Source organism: Oncorhynchus masou, chromosome 15, assembly GCF_036934945.1.
Source record: "Oncorhynchus masou masou isolate Uvic2021 chromosome 15, UVic_Omas_1.1, whole genome shotgun sequence".
NCBI classification, from domain to species: domain Eukaryota; kingdom Metazoa; phylum Chordata; class Actinopteri; order Salmoniformes; family Salmonidae; genus Oncorhynchus; species Oncorhynchus masou.
Window position 1 is genome coordinate 14,734,671 of NC_088226.1, and position 18,028 is coordinate 14,752,698.

The following is an 18,028-nucleotide window of genomic DNA, read 5'->3' on the forward strand; positions in this document are numbered from 1 at the left end:
CACACAGGCTGCACATGTCTTCTTCAGTACAGTGTTTTGCTTTATGGCCCAGGCCAGCACATTTCCAACATTTAACATTATGACCATCTCTGACCTGATGGTCTAGACTCTGACATTGCCAAAACTGGCATTTCAGGTATTTTTCTAGAGAGGGTGCTCCACCCAGAGCTTGTTATTGAAGGGAAGATTTGCACTGATTGGCTGCCAGCCACACTGTAAGTATATTGTTACCTGAGCAACCTAACTACAATAACACACATATGAACACATTACGTAAGGGCAGTGGTGGAAAAGGTATCCAATTTTCATACTTGAGTAAAAGTAAAGGTACATTAAAAAGAAAATGACTCAAGTAAAAGTAAAAGTCACCTAGTAAAATATCACTTGAGTAAAAGTCTAAAATTATTTGGTTTCAAATGTACTTAAGTATCAAAAGTAAAAGTATAAATCATTTAAAATTCCTTATATTAAGCAAACCAGACGACACGATTTTCTTGTTTTTAAAAAGATTTACGGAAAGCCCAGGGCACAGTTCAACACTCAGATATAATTTACAAACAACCAATTTGTGTTTAGTGAGTCTGCCAGATCAGAGGCAGTAGGGATTACCAGGGATGTTCTCTTGATAAGTGGGTGAATTAGATTAAAAGTAAAAGTTGTCAAAAATATAAATAGAAAAGTAAAGTACAGATACCCCCAAAAAACTGCTTAAGTAGTTCTTAAAATTATTTTTACTTATTATAAGTACTTTACACTACTGTGTAAGGGAACATAGGGCTGAGGGAACACAGTGCCCAGGGAACATGGTGCTGAGGGAACACAGAGCCCAGGGAACATAGTGCTGAGGGAACACAGAGCCCAGGGAACATAGTGCTGAGGGAACACAGGGCCCAGGGAACATAGTGCTGAGGGAACACAGGGCCCAGGGAACATAGTGCTGAGGGAACACAGGGCCCAGGGAACATAGTGCTGAGGGAACACAGAGCCCAGGGAACATAGTGCTGAGGGAACACAGAGCCCAGGGAACATAGTGCTGAGGGAACACAGGGCCCAGGGAACATAGTGCTGAGGGAACACAGGGCCCAGGGAACATAGTGCTGAGGGAACACAGGGCCCAGGGAACATAGTGCTGAGGGAACACAGAGCCCAGGGAACATAGTGCTGAGGGAACATAGTGCCCAGGGAACATAGTGCCCAGGGAACATAGTGCTGAGGGAACACAGAGCCCAGGGAACATAGTGCTGAGGGAACACAGAGCCCAGGGAACATAGTGCTGAGGGAACACAGGGCCCAGGGAACATAGTGCTGAGGGAACACAGGGCCCAGGGAACACAGGGCCCAGGGAACATAGTGCTGAGGGAACACAGGGCCCAGGGAACATAGTGCTGAGGGAACACAGGGCCCAGGGAACATAGTGCTGAGGGAACACAGAGCCCAGGGAACATAGTGCTGAGGGAACACAGGGCCCAGGGAACATAGTGCTGAGGGAACACAGGGCCCAGGGAACATAGGACTGAGGGAACACAGAGCCCAGGGAACATAGTGCTGAGGGAACACAGGGCCCAGGGAACATAGTGCTGAGGGAACACAGAGCCCAGGGAACATAGTGCTGAGGGAACACAGGGCCCAGGGAACACAACCCAGGTATGCAAACAACACTAGGGAGATCACCTGAAATGTTTTTCTTCACTGCTCTAATTGATGCTATTAGATGATTATATTTCCTGCTAAGAATGTGTTTTCACCTAGTTAGCTACCTACTCCCTGTACTCGCCCAGTAGCCCAGCCTAGCTACCTTGTTTTCACAGTTAAACTAATCCTCACAATTATATCAACTGTTCCTCCTCCCTGAATAGGGCTGAGACCTCAATGGAAAGAAATGTCACCAGTCTTCATTTTGAGCATTCCTGTCATAGTGAGTCATTGTTCTGAGACCTTGTTGATTCTTATTGATTGTTTTCTTCTTTGTTCAGCAGTTTCTAGACATGTAGTATCTGGATGGGTGCAGTTTACCAGAACCATGTTTGTATGGCCTAGATCTGCCATACCATGAATCACCACAGATAGTTTTTTAGATGGGATGACTATATATAGGCATCAGTGGAGAGACAGGTGTGCATCAGCAACACACATAGATGCTTATTTTCCTTTCCTTCTCACTGTTCTGTTCTTTCAGAATGTTCTTATAGACTTCAGATTGATCTTTGTGCTTTTTCTAGTGGTGATATGAGGCTGTCTTCGATGGAGAGGCACTACGGCCGTTTAATGGCTTAACTAACCCTCTGAAATCTCACTGGGTGAAATCAGCTGGCTCGGTTCATTTGAAAGACAGGCCCAGCAGGAGTTTCACCCATTTTGACTGGTGTCCAGACCAGGGACGACCTTCTGGTGTTTTTGTTTCCACTGGAGGGAATAATGTGTCACCACCATACTCAGATAGCCTGTCGACACAGAAGTCTGCATATTATTCTGGTGCCTCACTTTGACATGGGGGAATAGCTTAATTGAAAGACACTGCTCCCATAAGTCTCTCCCAAGCTGGGAAAGTTTGAGAAAATAGAAGTAAGAGTGAGAGAATGGTAAAGACATCCAGATCAGACTGAGTTTGATATTTTAAGGGCATTTAACTCTAAAATCCCATGATTCATTTCATGAACCAGGGCCAATAAAACGTACATTTAAATCAAAACTTAAATAACAATCACAAAGCAAACACATTGTTGGTCCCTCAATATTAGGAAAGGATAGCAGCGAGTTGGGATGATTCATTATATCATGGACATTTTCCAGAAATCCTGTGAATCCCGTGAATCTATTTGTTCTATATAGACTCCCCCTTGTCCCCCCCCCCCTAATATTTGAAAGGCTGTGGATGCACATCCAATGTACTCAGAAACATTCCACAGGCCCATCTGTCTCTTATCGTTTCACAGCATCACTTCCTTCTCATAAAAACCAGGGAGACCATGGAGAAATGAAGCCAAGTTCTGAATTGTGTGAGTGTTTTTAAAAGGCCAGATATCGCCACTGCCTGTTTGTTTACCTTGTCCCAGGACCCCGGGCCTCACTTGACCTGTTCTACTGTCAATTCATTGGCAGTAATGATACATTGCAACTTGAATTGTTAAGTGACATTGTCTCGACAAATGAATGGGTCTATGCCATTTTGTCTGGCCCAGTACATTGACCAGGTCTACTTACTGTCTTGGGGTGGATATGGGGTGATTTGACCAAGGTCGATGACCATCTCTCAGGAACACGATGTGCTGCACGTCTCCCCGAAAGTCTCTTAAAATTCCTCCACCAACAACTGATTCCTCAGCTACACTTGACCCTGATTTGTTCTGTTCTCTGTTTGCCTGAAATCTGTCATACTTACAGTGATTTTATAGTTATGTATTTTAATAAACATGATTTATTGGTTTTGACAGTAAGTCACGTTGATTATGTAAGGACTGAATGACAACAGTAGAATAATACTGCTATGGGTTCATTTCTCTGGCACACAAAGTCTGAATAGCGTCATAAGCAGCCTGGTCATGGGGCTGTAAAATCATGTCAAACCTGTCCTGTGGCAATTCAAGTTTAGCTCTGGGAGTATTTCCATTCGAGTATTCTATTGATGTTTGAGAGGAACACCAACTCCACCCAGATTAAAGACATAACAGAGCTTCCAATTCAAGTTAACTCTCCTTTACGAGTTCCAGTCATTCAGAAGGGTACTTTCTATGCTCTTTTCTAGGTGTCATCATGAATCCCTCTCAGATTTTCCTCATCCACGGTGAACAGCACCCTGACTAGTATTCTAAGGCTTACCTAGAACATAGTGTTTAACATGTAATCATAGAGGACACTTGTCATGACCTGTCCTCTACTGAGCGACCGGTTGTATATTTCCGACCCAGGTCCGTCACGCTCTCATGCCTGACTGAGTGAGATCACGTGACTGTTGTTATGTGTCTGTCTCTTTGATCAGTGCCTGGTATCGTACACCACAGTGGACAGCTATTGTGGTCGTCAGTAAGGTCACTCTGACCACAAGAAAGAGACAGCTTCAAAGGAACTGGGAAAACACTGAACTGACAAGATAAGCCAGATCGGGCTTGAATTACGTCTGTTCGCTAGAACTTTGATAATGTGCGAGGCGTGAGAAAGATTTTCAGACACATTACATTAATGTCATAAAATATGTCATCCGCGGCATGTGGTATAAGTATTTTGATCATGTCATTGTCTATTGAGAGTAGAGGGAGTGATTCATGGCATGTGACAGTAGGGCTGGTGATGTGTGTGAAATGCTCTCTGACTGCCCCAGTGTTGATCTGCTCTCCGAGTTGGTCCACAGACAGTCTCAGGCCTGTCTCTGAGTTTAACACTGGAGTGGCAGCAGATTCTTGTTGGCCCAGCCTTGCATCAGCAGGGGGATTCCTCTGGGCTCTTTGTTTGTGAGCAGCATTTCTCCCGGTCCCCACGAGTTGCCATCCCCACACTCACGCGCCAGCACAGTGGCCCTGCTGCACACAGAGACACAAGCAGGGCCTGTGCTGCAGCTGAGGAGAGGCAGGGGTGTGAGAAACATGCACACTGAGGTCAGAGTTAAGGTCCGGGAGGCGAAAAGTGGCCCACACCCAAGTAACCTCAGCCTACAGTGAAGAGCGCTCCCTCTTCATCAGCACCCCTCAACCCCCTAACAGCCCCTCCTCAAGCGAAGAGACGGGACAATGGTGCAATTCAACATCTCTCAACACAAGAGCCATCAAAATGCTCAATTCTGCTCTATGTATGGAAAGGAAGTGTGGTCAGCCTAAGTTACCCGACTTTAAAAACACAACAGCAGGACTTTGATCTAATTGGGATGGGAGAAAAAAAACATCTGGAGAATCTCCACCCACAAGCTCCACCACCACCACCAACACCATGTAGTAATCTCAGATCGTAACACACCACTGATATTGATTATGAAGAGGCTGTTTAAGCTAACAATGGGCCCTCAATGGGCTTTTTGGAGGAGTGTCCCCCTCGGCCCCCTCCCACAACCAGAGGTGTATCCGTCTAGGGTGCAACAGTGGTGGGACATTCATTCTAGACATGCCACTCCCCCTGGATGTCAGTAGACAGAACAGGGGACCGGGTGGCTGAATCACAGACAGTGTGTTGTGTGGCCACATTTACAACACAGAGAGGCCTGACACCCTCTGAGTTCCTTATAGTATATTTGGCAGAGACCATATTTCAACAAACTTTCACCTTTCATCATCTTACACATCCGTATGTGTACATTTGTACCTAATCCTCTGGAGTACTGTAAAACGTGAACTTCTGTTGAAGGCTGGCTTTGTAAATGTTTCTGGTGGAAAATCTGGTCATCTTAAACTTAGAAGGCAATGTGTGAGGGAATTGGTGCTGTGCGTTGATGGTCCGGTTAAGGGAGTGATGTGTTGAAAAGCGGAGGGGAAATGGGGAGTTGTATGGTAGGTCGTTTTATTACTGGGGTCATGAGGGACACATGAATAACTGGCTGCTGATATGTGCTATAACTCATACATGTTGGGTCCTCAAGCTGGAGTAAACACTGACACTCTCAAGATGTTGAGGTCGCCCTGAAGTGTCTGATAGGCCAAGGGGTTTATGACTACTAAAAGAACCCAAAGAGTGGGTTTATGGGAGAGGAGAGAGCTACACCCTCATTTAGGGTTTCTAAAAAATCTCCAACTTGGGTTTCAGGATTTACAGGAGGTGATCTGTTTGTGTGGAAGTGAACAAAACACAGGAAGCACAAGCAGGCTACTGGGCAAGCGCCAGTACTGCTCCTCACCATTTAATGGGGTGAATCTGAATGACTTCACCAGACAGACGAGCAGGACTGTGCATGATCAGCTCACATGGACATAATCAAAGAACTAGAGCCTGGAGAGAGAAGTAACCCCCAGCCCTTCTTCCTTCTTTCGTCAGATTCTGCAATGGGCTGCTTGTGTTGCTCCCCTCAGAGTTTTCAAGGACTCATCAGCTCTGCCCTTCTGACCTCATCTCTTCTTACACGCTACGACCCCTCACTGAAGCCAGCTGTGAGCTGGATCTGGTCCAACGTCCTCCTTTCATCCAGCCACTTTGAAGTACCGCAGGAAATCCAGGAAATTCCCGAACCGATCTGTGGTCCAGTCCAGTGTTCCACAGGGGGAGGTTCAGGTTAGGAAACGCTCGCTGTCATCTAGTGTTTGTAGAACTGTAGCGACTATAGTGTAAGGATCATGTACACTCAGTGGTGATGAAGACGTTGCTCATGGCTTTGTTGTGGTGCTTGTATGATTATTCTGGCTGCTGTTGTGTATGAGGTAGACTACATTCCAAGGCCCAAAATTAAGATTAAAATAATTTCTCCATGCAGAGATAGTTTGGACTCCAGACGCCAATGGTCATACATTTGCTGTAATGTCAGAGTATGAGTGAGCTATCAATATTGTAGCTGTAGACATTATGTATAAGGTCTGGATTACTCATATTGAAGAAGTAAATCAGTGAAATAGGCCTCTTTTTAATATTTTCCATGTATTTGTAGGGGAGAGTCATCATTTCATGGAGTATGTGAGGGAAGAAACCACATGGAAAAGGTGGTAAGCAAGTTGGGTCCACATTTATTTTGTTCTAGGTTTCATGATGCTTGTATCTAAAACTTGTATCTAAAACAAGGTAGATGTTTCTATAAACTACAATATGAGGTCCTAAACCTAGCCTGTGTGGGCTAGTATACTGTAGTCAAAATGTTTGCCTTGGGTTAAGTTGAGCCAATAGCCATGGGGTAAGTTGATAGCCAATAGCCAATAGCCACCATACCCCATACAAATTATAATTATGTTTTATGCATAATATGCATAGTATGCATAGTATTTTTGCATTGTGTCATAGGGCTTACGCCATACCGACATACCGGCATACGCCATATCATGAAGGCAGTCAAATTCAGTCACGGTAATTAGGCTCCAACCTCTCATGCTGCTTCTGGTCATTAGTAGCCTACAAAACTTGCTAACTGTCTGGTACTCAGTACTCTATTGTCGCTCTAATCACTCTGACATCAATGCAAATGTATTCAAAAATCTAATCAAACACTTCAAGGGGGGCTCATGAGTTCATGTTGCGCAATGTTTTTATAGGCTATGCAATTGCGGGAGAAAACAGAGTGATGGCCTCTAATAAAAAGAGGAGGATCAACTTTCTACAGGCTAGGCCTTGTCACGACTCCTACCGAAGGTGGCTCCCCTTCCTGTTCGGGTGGCGCTCGGTGGTCGTCGTCACCGGCCTAATAGCTGCCACTGATCCCTTTTTCCCCTTTCTGTTTATTGGTTTCACCTGTTTGTGTTTTAGGCTGATTAGTCAGGCTTTATTTACCAGTAGGCCCACCTGCTCTTTGTGCGGGATTGTTTTGTGTAACTTGTGTGCACGTCTGTGGGTTACGTGTTTCCCATTTCGTGGGTTTTGCTGGACTGTTTAAGTGCCCGTGTTTGGGGCATTTGTTTTGTTGTGTGCCCTGTGTTTCGTGGGGTTGGCGTATATTCACCATTTTGTGCATTAAATATAGCACTACCCTGAACTATCTGCTTCCTGCGCTTGACTTCTCACCCACTACACCTAGTACGTTACAGGCCTATTATATTTATTTTTCAACTTTCCTAATATTAAGCACATTGCTTATATGTACAGCAGGAGTATAGCCTACCTGGCTGGCATGAAAATAAACCGCGGGGAAAATGTCCTCCATTCGTTATTTAAGTGCATAGATTACATATATTTTACAGCTGCCCCCGTTTCGATACAGGTGCATGATAATGGTCCATTCCAAATCAAACAAATGTCACACATATATTATTTAGTACATGTAAAGACAAGATTAAATCAAGAATAGTCTGATGGGTGACAATATTATCCAATCACTTGTGAATTGTATATTATAACGTGTGAAAGATGCCCAGCATCATTTTTTGGGGTCCATTACGGCTACAAAAGGCTGGAAAATCGAGGCATTATCAAGTGCTTGTCAAATTGTGAATGAGAGACTATTGGAGTGTGTACAGCCTGCACAAAACAAAAACAAAGGAGAGCTCATGCCTTTCAAACAACTTGTTTCAAATCATCATTAGAGTCTCAGCATGCAGCCTTACAATGTCTTAAACATCAAATCACATAGCCCAATGTTTGTAGGACAACTAAAGTTACAATAATAATTCTAAATTAAGCATTTTGGAGTACATATTTCTTTGTTAAACGTTCATCACAGAATAGCTGCATGTGTGCACACTCCCTCAAATCGTTTGGAGAAAATATTTATGTTTTATTCAGCTTTGTTCAGTTTTATTCTTCATACTATGAAATACTATAAATTAATGCCACAGAATTATAAGCAACACTTGTCTGCTAAATTAACTAGTGTAGCCCACAGTCATTTATCATAGCCGCATTAGGACCTAACATAAGGACACATCGAAACATGAATTGGCACATCGAAACAACATCCCCATCCCAGACAACAGGTCAAGAAATGGAAGGGTACGTGATATTGAACAGAGAGACCTATATTTGAATGTAGGCATACATTTAAGATTTACAATATACCACAACCCCATTCCATGAATGAAACTTTGACCTTCCAGCACCATCACCCACTCTCACAGGACATAAAACCAAATGCATGCTTTTCAACCGATCGCTGCCTGCACCCGCATGCCCGACTAGCATCACCACACTGGATGGTTCCGACCTTGAATATGTGGACACCTATAAGTACCTAGGTGTCTGGCTAGACTGCAAACTCTCCTTCCAGACCCATATCAAACATCTCCAATCGAAAATCAAATCAAGAGTCGGCTTTCTATTCCGTAACAAAGCCTCCTTCACTCACGCTGCCAAGCTTACCCTAGTAAAACTGACTATCCTACCGATCCTCGACTTCGGTGATGTCATCTACAAAATTGCTTCCAACACTCTTCTCAGCAAACAGGATGCAGTTTATCACAATGCCATCCGTTTTGTCACTAAAGCACCTTATACTACCCACCACTGCGACTTGTATGCTCTAGTCGGCTGGCCCTCGCTACATATTCGTCGCAAGACCCACTGGCTCCAGGTCGTCTACAAGGCTATGCTAGGTAAAGCTCCGCCTTATCTCAGTTCACTGGTCACGATGGCAACACCCATCCGTAGCACGCGCTCCAGCAGGTGTATTTGATCATTCCTAAAGCCAACACCTCATTCGGCCGCCTTTCGTTCCAGTACTCTGCTGCCTGTGACTGGAGTGCAAAAATCGCTGAAGTTGGAGACCTTTATCTCCCTCACCAACTTCAAACATTAGCTATCTGAGCAGCTAACCGATCGCTGCAGCTGAACATAATCTATTGGTAAATAGCCCACCCATTTTCACCTACCTCATCTCCACAGTTTTTATTTATTTACTTTTCTGCTCTTTTGCACACCAATATCTCTACCTGTACATGATCATTTATCAATCCAGTGTTAATCTGCAATATTGTAATTATTCGCCTACCTCCTCATGCCTTTTGCACACATTGTATATAGACTCCCCTTTTTTTCTACTGTGTTTATTGACTTGTTAATTGTTTACTCCACGTGTAACTCTGTGTTGTCTGTTCACACTGCTATGCTTTATCTTGGCCAGGTCGCAGTTGTAAATGAGAACTTGTTCTCAACTAGCCTACCTGGTTAAATAAAGGTGAAAAAAATAAATAATAATAATAGAAAAAAAAACATCATCCACTCTCACAGGACATCACCCACTCTCACAGGACATCCTCCACTCTCACAGGACATCGCCCACTCTCACAGGACATTGCCCACTCTCACAGGACATCACCCACTCTCACAGGACATCCTCCACTCTCACAGGACATCGCCCACTCTCACAGGACATCGCCCACTCTCACAGGACATCGCCCACTCTCACAGGACATTGCCCACTTACCCCAAGACGGCTCAGCTTACTCTGTCCCTATGGTCAATGTACCCCATAAATTGTGGCAAGAGACCATGTTTTTTGGACAAGCTATGTTTTCAAAACTGTTATGTTTACATGAATTCTGATTATTTCCAGGGATACACAAGATTCTGACATATACAGTACCAGTCCAATTGTTTTTCTAACAAATCTAAATATATTTTACATTCTTCAAAGTAGCCACCCTTTGCCTAGATGACTGATTTGCACACTCTTGGCATTCTCTCAACCAGCTTCATGAAGAATGCTTTTCCAACAGTCTTGAAGAAGTTCCCACATATGCTGAGCACTTGTTGGCTGCTTTTCGTTCACTCTGCAGTCCAACTCATCCAAAACCATCTCAATTGGGTTGTCGGGTGTTTGTGGAGGCCAGGTCATCTGATGCAGCACTCCATCACTCTCCTTCTTGTTCAAATAGCCCTTACACAGCCTGGAGGCGCAAACCAGATGGGATGGCGTATCACTGCAGAATGCTGTGGTAGCCATGCTGGTTAAGTGTGCTTTGAATTCTAAATAAATCACAGACAGTCTCACCAGCAAAGCACACCCACACCATCACACCTTCTCCTCGATGCTTCACGGTGGGAACCACAGATGAGGAGATCATCAGTTCACCTACTCTGGTCTCACAAAGACACGGAGGTTGGAACCAAAAATCTCAAATTTGGGCCAAAGGATACATTTCCACAGGTCTAATGTCCATTGCTCATGTTTCTTGGCCCAAGCAAGTCTCTTCTTATTATTGGTGTCCTTTAGTAGTGGTTTCTTTGCAGAAATTCGACCATGAAGGCTTGATTCACGCAGTCTCCTCTGAACAGTTGATGTCGAGATGTGTCTGTTACTTGAACTCTGTGAAGCATTTATTTGGGCTGCAATCTGAGGTGCAGTTAACTCTAATGAACTTATCCTCTGAACTTATCCTCTGAAGTAACTCTGGGTCTTCCTTTCCTGTGGCGGTCCTCACGAGAGCCAATTTCATCACAGATGGTTTTTGGGACTGCACTTGAAGAAACTTTCAGAGTTCTTGAAATGTTCCGCATTGACTGATCTTCATGTCTTAAAGTAATGATGGACTGTTGTTTCTCTTTGCTTATTTGAGCTATTCTTGCCATAATATGGACTTGGTCTTTTACCAAATAGAGCTATCTTCTGTATAGCACCTCTAACTTGTCACAACCCAACTGATTGGCTCAAATGCATTAAGAAGGAAAGAAATTCCACAAATGAACTTTTAACATTTTTTCATTACATTTTTCCTTACATTTCATTATAGTACAACGGTTTGATTTTTAAACAATTTCTTCTTAGCTAGCTACATAGCCGTCTTTGTATCAAAGATAATTGTAATTATCCTATTAGTCTAACTGCTATCTGCCCAGCAGCTAGCTGTAGCTAACATCCACTGTCCACCAGCAAGAAACTATTACACTCAACTCGATTAGTAAAATACATAGTTGTCTTTGCTGTCTTGTTCCAAGATAATTGTGTAGTTTAGAGTGTGTAGACTTAGAGTGATTATCTTAATTTACCGAGGTTAGCTAGCCAGCTATTTTACTAACGTAGGAGATGCTGCTATAACTAGCCAACAGCTAGCCAACCTGAATAGTTAATTCCACAGGTAGTATCACATTTTCATTTCACTTCATTACAGTACAACGGTTTGAATATTCTACCGTCTTTGTATCTAAACAATTGTGTAGTCTAGTAGGTTAAATTGTCGTTCTTTTAAAGAAAAACCTAGCTAGCCAGCTAGCCCCGAATAGCAGCATTGTAGAAACTATTACAGTACAACGGTTTGATTTGTTTGATCCAAACCTTTGTATCTAAGACAATTGTGTAGTCTGCGATTTTCTAGGTTAGCAAGCCACCTATTGTCGTTCTTTTAACGTATCAATCAACACTGCTAGCTAGCCAGCTAGCCCCGAATAGCAGCAATACTTGATTAGTGTAGTGTCAACATCGCAGCCACTGCCAGCTAGCCTACAAAGTCAACAACGCAGCCACTGCCAGCTAGCCTACTCCAGCAGTACTGTATCATTTCAATCATTTTAGTCAATAAGATTCTTGCTACGTAAGCTTAACTTTCTGAACATTGCTGAGTCCACTTGTCATTCCAATCTCCTTTGCATTCGTAGCCTCTTCTGTAGCCTGTCAACTAAACTGTTCTCTCCTCTCTAAACCATACAAAGTCAGCACCCTAATCTGGTGGTCCCAAGACCCACGTGGAGTTCCAAGCCTCTGGAAAAACAACAGGTTCATCTATTTTTATGCCTCCCTCCAGTCCCTCGACTTCTTGGCACTGACGGAAACATGGATACCACAGATAACACTGCTACTCCTACTGCTCTCTCTTCGTCCGCCCACGTGTTCTCGCACACCCCGAGAGCTTCTGGTCAGCGGGGTGGTGGCACCGGGATCCTCATCTCTCCCAAGTGGTCATTCTCTCTCTCTCCCCTTACCCAATGCCTCCCTTTGAATTCCATGCTGTTACAGTTACCAGCCCTTTCAAGCTTAACATCCTTATCATTTATGTCCATGGAAGATCAATGAGCTTGATGCCTTGAAGCTCCTTTCCTGAGGACGGCTCACCTCTCACAGTCCTGACTTTAACCTCCCCCGTCTACCTTTGACTCATTCCTCTCTGCCTCCTTCTTTCCACTCCTCTCCTCTTTTGACCTCACCCTCTCACCTTCCCCCCTACTCACAAGGCAGGCAATAGACCTCATCTTTACTAGATGCTGTTCTTCCACTAACCTCATTGCAACTCCCCTCCAAGTCTCCGACCACTACCTTGTATCCTTTTCCCTCTCCCATCCAACACTTCCCACACTGCCCCTCTCGGATGGTATCGCGCCGTCCCAACCTTGCTCTCTCCCCCGCTACTCTCTCCTCTTCCAAATCTCTTCCCTCTGCTCATACCTTCTCCAACCTATCTACTGATTCTGCCTCCTCAACCCTCCTCTCTTCCCTTTCTGCATCCTTTGACTCTCTATGTCCCCTATCCCCCAAGACTCATTGTATTTGAAAACTCGCCTCCCTGCGGACCTGGCATCCTTTCACTCCCTCCTCTCTACATAAAATACCACTCTAAATTCCAAGCATCTGCCTCTAACCCTAGGAAGCTCTTTGCCACCTTCTCCTCCCTCCTGAATCCTCCTCCCCCTCCCCCCTCCTCCCTCATGATGATTTATTAACCATTTTGTGGCGACATCCGAATGACACCGCTGGTTCTGCTCACACTGCCCTACCCTGTGCTCTGACCTCTTTCTCCCCTCTCTCTCCAGATGAAAGCCGGCCGCCCAACAACCTGCCCGCTTGACCCCATCCCCTCCTCTCTTCTCCAAACCATTTGCTCATCAAACCCTTGTCCCTTCCGTCTTCAAGAGAGCGAGAGTTGACCCCTTCTGAAAAAACCTACACTCGATCCCTCCGATGTCAACAACTACAGACCAGTATCCCTTCTTTCTTTTCTCTCCAAAACTCTTTATGGCCAGCTCTCCCGCTATCTCTCTCAGAATGACCTTCTTGATCCAAATCAGTCAGGTTTCAAGACTAGTCATTCAACTGAGACTGCTCTTCTCTGTATCACGGAGGCGCTCCGCACTGCTAAAGCTAACTCTCTCTCCTCTGCTCTCATCCTTCTGAGAACATAATGCTGAACCATCAGATCCTCCTCTCCACCCTCTCCGAGTTGGGCATCTCCGGCGCGGCCCATGCTTGGATTGCGTACCTGACATTCAGAACCAGGTGGGTATCTGTCTCCTCGCCACGCGCTCTCACCACTGGTGTCCCCCAGGGCTCTGCCTGTTCTCGCTATACACCAAGTCACTTGGCTCTGTCATAACCTCACATGGTCTCTCCTATCATTGAGTTGACCACCCGCATCTCTGCATGTCTGGCAGACATATCAGCGTGGATGACGGATCACCACCTCAAGCTGAACCTCGGCAAGACGGAGCTGCTCTTCCTCCCGGGGAAGGACTGCCCGTTCCATGATCTCGCCATCACGGTTGACAACTCCATTGTGTCCTCCTCCCAGAGCGCTAAGAACCTTGGCGTGATCCTGGACAACACCCTGTCGTTCTCAACCAACATCATAGGTTCATGCTTACAACATCCGCAGAGAGACCCTGCCTATAGGTCCTAATCCAGGCACCTGTCATTCTTTGACTCGCTGTTGGCTGGGCTCCCTGCCTGTGCCATTAAACCCCTACAACTTCAATGCATTTGTTCAACCTTCCCAAGTTCTTGTCACCCCGCTCCTCCGCTCTCTCCACTGGACATTCTACAAGACCATGGTGCTTGACGGAGCTGTGAGGGGAACGGCACTCCAGGCTCTGATCGACCCAAACAAGGGCTCCTTTCATCCACCTCTGGCCTGCTCTCCCTACCACTGAGGAAGTACAGTTCAGTCAAAACTGTTGGCTCTGGCCCCCAAAGGTGGAACAAACTCCCTCACGACGCCAGGACATGGAGTCAATCATAAGGTCTGGAGACACCTGAAACCCCACCTCTTCAAGGAATACCTAGGATAGGATAAGTAATCCTTCTCACCCCCCCTTAAATGATTTAGATCTATTGTAAAGTGGCTGTTCCACTGGATGTCAGAAGGTGAATTCACCAATTTGTAAGTCGCTCTGGATAAGAGCGTCTGCTAAATGACTTAAATGTAATGTAAATGTAATGTAAACAAGGCGCAACTGTTAATTGAAATGCCAAGAGTGTGCTTTGAAGAATCTCAAATATAAAATATATGTTGATATGTTTAACACTTTTTTTGTTACTACATGATTCAATATGTGTTAATTCATTAATATTCTTCACTAATATTCTACAATGTAAAAAATAGTAAAAATAAAGAAAAACCCTGGCATGAGCAGGTATCCAAACCTTTGACTGGTACTGTATGTAGATATCTATGTTAAAAAGAATACCTTGTTGTGGTGATGCTGAATGCACCCCTCTCTCCCCTACTCAATAAACTGTAAACACAAGTCAGCACAAAGCAGGAGAATAAAACACAGGATATTGATTATTTTTTAGAAGTAAGAACGCTTACTACTTACAATAACAATACCCTAACACGTAAGAGTTGAGAGAACTGGGAAATGTGCCATCTATCTAGTGTATGGAAGAAAAGGAAGAGGAGGGTGACCGTTGCAGAGAGAAAGAGGAAGATTATCCACCTCCTCTGACCTGTGACCCCTACCTCATGTCATGTACACTGCAAATTGACCACAACTAAGCCCAAAAAGAGATTGTATTTGAAAATAATATAAAAATAATATAAATATAATTTTACATGATCACATGTGTATTTATTATTTATTTGTGGCAATACTGGGTGAACAGATTTCCTAAATGAAACCCATTGTTAGCTGAATTCCTGGTGATTTTATTTTTTTTTTGACCAAAGAAAATCACCTGTTTTCGACCTCTGATGAAGAACATAATGCTGAGTAAAAGGTACATAGAGTATGACATTCAGAACTTGGGTATCAATCCTGCCTGTGCTCTGAGTTACCCATGAGACCCCCACGGTATGTGGACTACGCCTCACAAATTTTAACTGTTGTATATTTTAATGAGATATATTAGGATTTTTGACTCTACTTTCAATGCATTTGACGTTGAGACATTCCCCCTGACCCAAACCACAAAACTCTCCTTGTCAGTCTGGTCTCTGTGGTGCGATGGATATAAGGTCCATGGCAACCTCTTAAAGATCTTGTTGGCTGGCGTTTAAAGCAACTTCATCCTCCACACTCTTTTCTTCTCTGGGAAAAAACTATGCTGGAGCTTTTTCAATTCCTCATTAGATCCTGTAACCAAGAAGGTGTTGTTGAGGATTTCGATGTGTGTATCCTCTGATATATTTGTTGTTTGTACTTTTGTAGTAGTGCACATTGTCTGAACATATTTCATGGTAAGTGTTGTTTACCAGAGTCCTGTGTAGAGTGTTAGAGCTGATTATAACCCATGTTTCATGGTAAGTGTTGTTTACCAGAGTCCTGTGTCAGAGTGTTAGAGCTGATTATAACCCATGTTTCATGGTAAGTGTTAGAGTTCCATGGTAAGTGTTGTTTACCAGAGTCCTGTGTCAGAGTGTTGATTATAACCCATGTTTCATGGTAAGTGTTGTTTACCAGAGAGTCAGAGTGTTAGAGCTGATTATAACCCATGTTTCATGGAGTGTTAGAGTCCTGTGTCAGAGTGTTTATAACCCATGTTCCATGGTAAGTGTTGTTTACCAGAGTCCTGTGTCAGAGTGTTAGAGCTGATTATAACCCATGTTTCATGGTAAGTGTTGTTTACCAGAGTCCTGTGTAGAGTGTTAGAGCTGATTATAACCCATGTTCCATGGTAAGTGTTGTTTACCAGAGTCCTGTGTCAGAGTGTTAGAGCTGATTATAACCCATGTTTCATGGTAAGTGTTGTTTACCAGAGTCCTATGTAGAGTGTTAGAGCTGATTATAACCCATGTTTCATGGTAAGTGTTGTTTACCAGAGTCCTGTGTCAGAGTGTTAGAGCTGATTATAACCCATGTTTCATCCAACAAATTGTGGACAGTGAGTATACAGAGGCCTTAATCCTTAAGAGTCTATAAACGCACCCGTGCTACAATCTAAGTAACATAATGAAAAATACCCATCAAAATCCGTCAGTTTATTGCATGGGCTGCGGACCACCTATGTAGGTCTTCCACTTCTGCGGTGGAAGGTGGCCGAGGTACAGTGGTGTTTGTCAGACCAGAAGACATCCCGGAAATCGGTCTTCTCACAAAAACGTCTATAGCGTCCGAACGGTTGTCCTAAAAATGATTAGGACCCCTTTATGGAAAGATGAGACTCACAGGTGTCAGGGGACTCGTCTGAAGGTAATCTATGCAAATTAATGGAAGTATGGGGAAGTTTTGTGCAAACAAAAATAAGGGGTTAAATATGTGTCCAAAAAACACCAAAATATTTCACAAGCTTTCTTATATCTCCTAGATATAGGACAGACACTTTACAACCTTATTCCTTATGATTTATTTTGTGACTGTCTTTTTGCCATTTATGAATGTGCTATTCCAGGCTTATCTATGAGATATAGTAGTAAAGGCCAAACTCAATATTTTGTCCAAATAATTTGTAAATATCTTTTTTGATACCTAAAGGGTTCCTAAAATGTTAAAATCAAATAGCTAAATGATCCATGGTACGTAGTACTTTTAGAGGCGTCTGCATGCTTCTCAGATGAAACAGTTCGGAAGAGTTTGTGCATATATAATAACAACATTTTGTGAAATTTTTGTTTGTTTTGGTCTTCATTAAGGTTTGTTTTGGCTGTTCGAGCACACCAAACAAAATTCTCAAGGCAAGCTCAAGTCAGTAGCCGAAGTCTACGCCCCTTCGTCGGTGATTGGTCAACAGCAAGGATTCTTCAATAAAAATCTTTGTTGTCATTCAATGAGAGATAACTCGTTTTCATGCACATTTTTTCATTGCAAAATACTGCAGTAAACATCTTAGATGTAAAACTGTGTGACTAAGAGCTCTCCTGCAAAAACTACAGATTTCTTGAGTTATCTTAGGTAAATTCGGACTATTTTGAGAGTGTGTACTGCATGAAAACGAGTTGGACTACAGGAAAAGGAGGGCTGAACAGGACTCCATTAACATAAGCAGGGTTGTAGTGGAGCGTGTTGAGAACTTCAAGTTCCTTGGTGTCACATCACCAACAAACTATCATGGTCCAAACACACCAAGACAGTCGTGAAGAGGGCACAACAACACCCTTTCCACCTCAGAATGCTGAAAAGATTTGGCATGGGTCCCCAGATCCTCAAAAAGTTTGACAGCTGCATCATCGAGAGCATACTGACCTGTTGCATTGCCGCCTGGTATGGCAACTGCTCAGCATCCGACCATAAGGCGCTATAGAGGGTAGTGAGTACAGCCCAATACATCCCTGGGGCCAAGCTTCCTGCCATCCAGGACCTATATACTAGGCGGTGTCAGAGGAAGGCCCAAAACCTTTTC

The 18,028-nt window shown here is 43.9% G+C and overlaps 1 long non-coding RNA gene across 1 annotated transcript; it reads left to right on the top strand.

Annotated features, from left to right (window-relative positions):
• Window positions 1–5,629: 5,629 nt before the first annotated feature.
• LOC135555000 (uncharacterized) lies at window positions 5,630–7,588 on the top strand. The gene is made up of 2 exons (XR_010457800.1): window positions 5,630–6,186; window positions 6,557–7,588. It is a non-coding gene; the product is annotated as an uncharacterized LOC135555000 (long non-coding RNA).
• The last annotated feature ends 10,440 nt before the right edge of the window (window positions 7,589–18,028 follow it).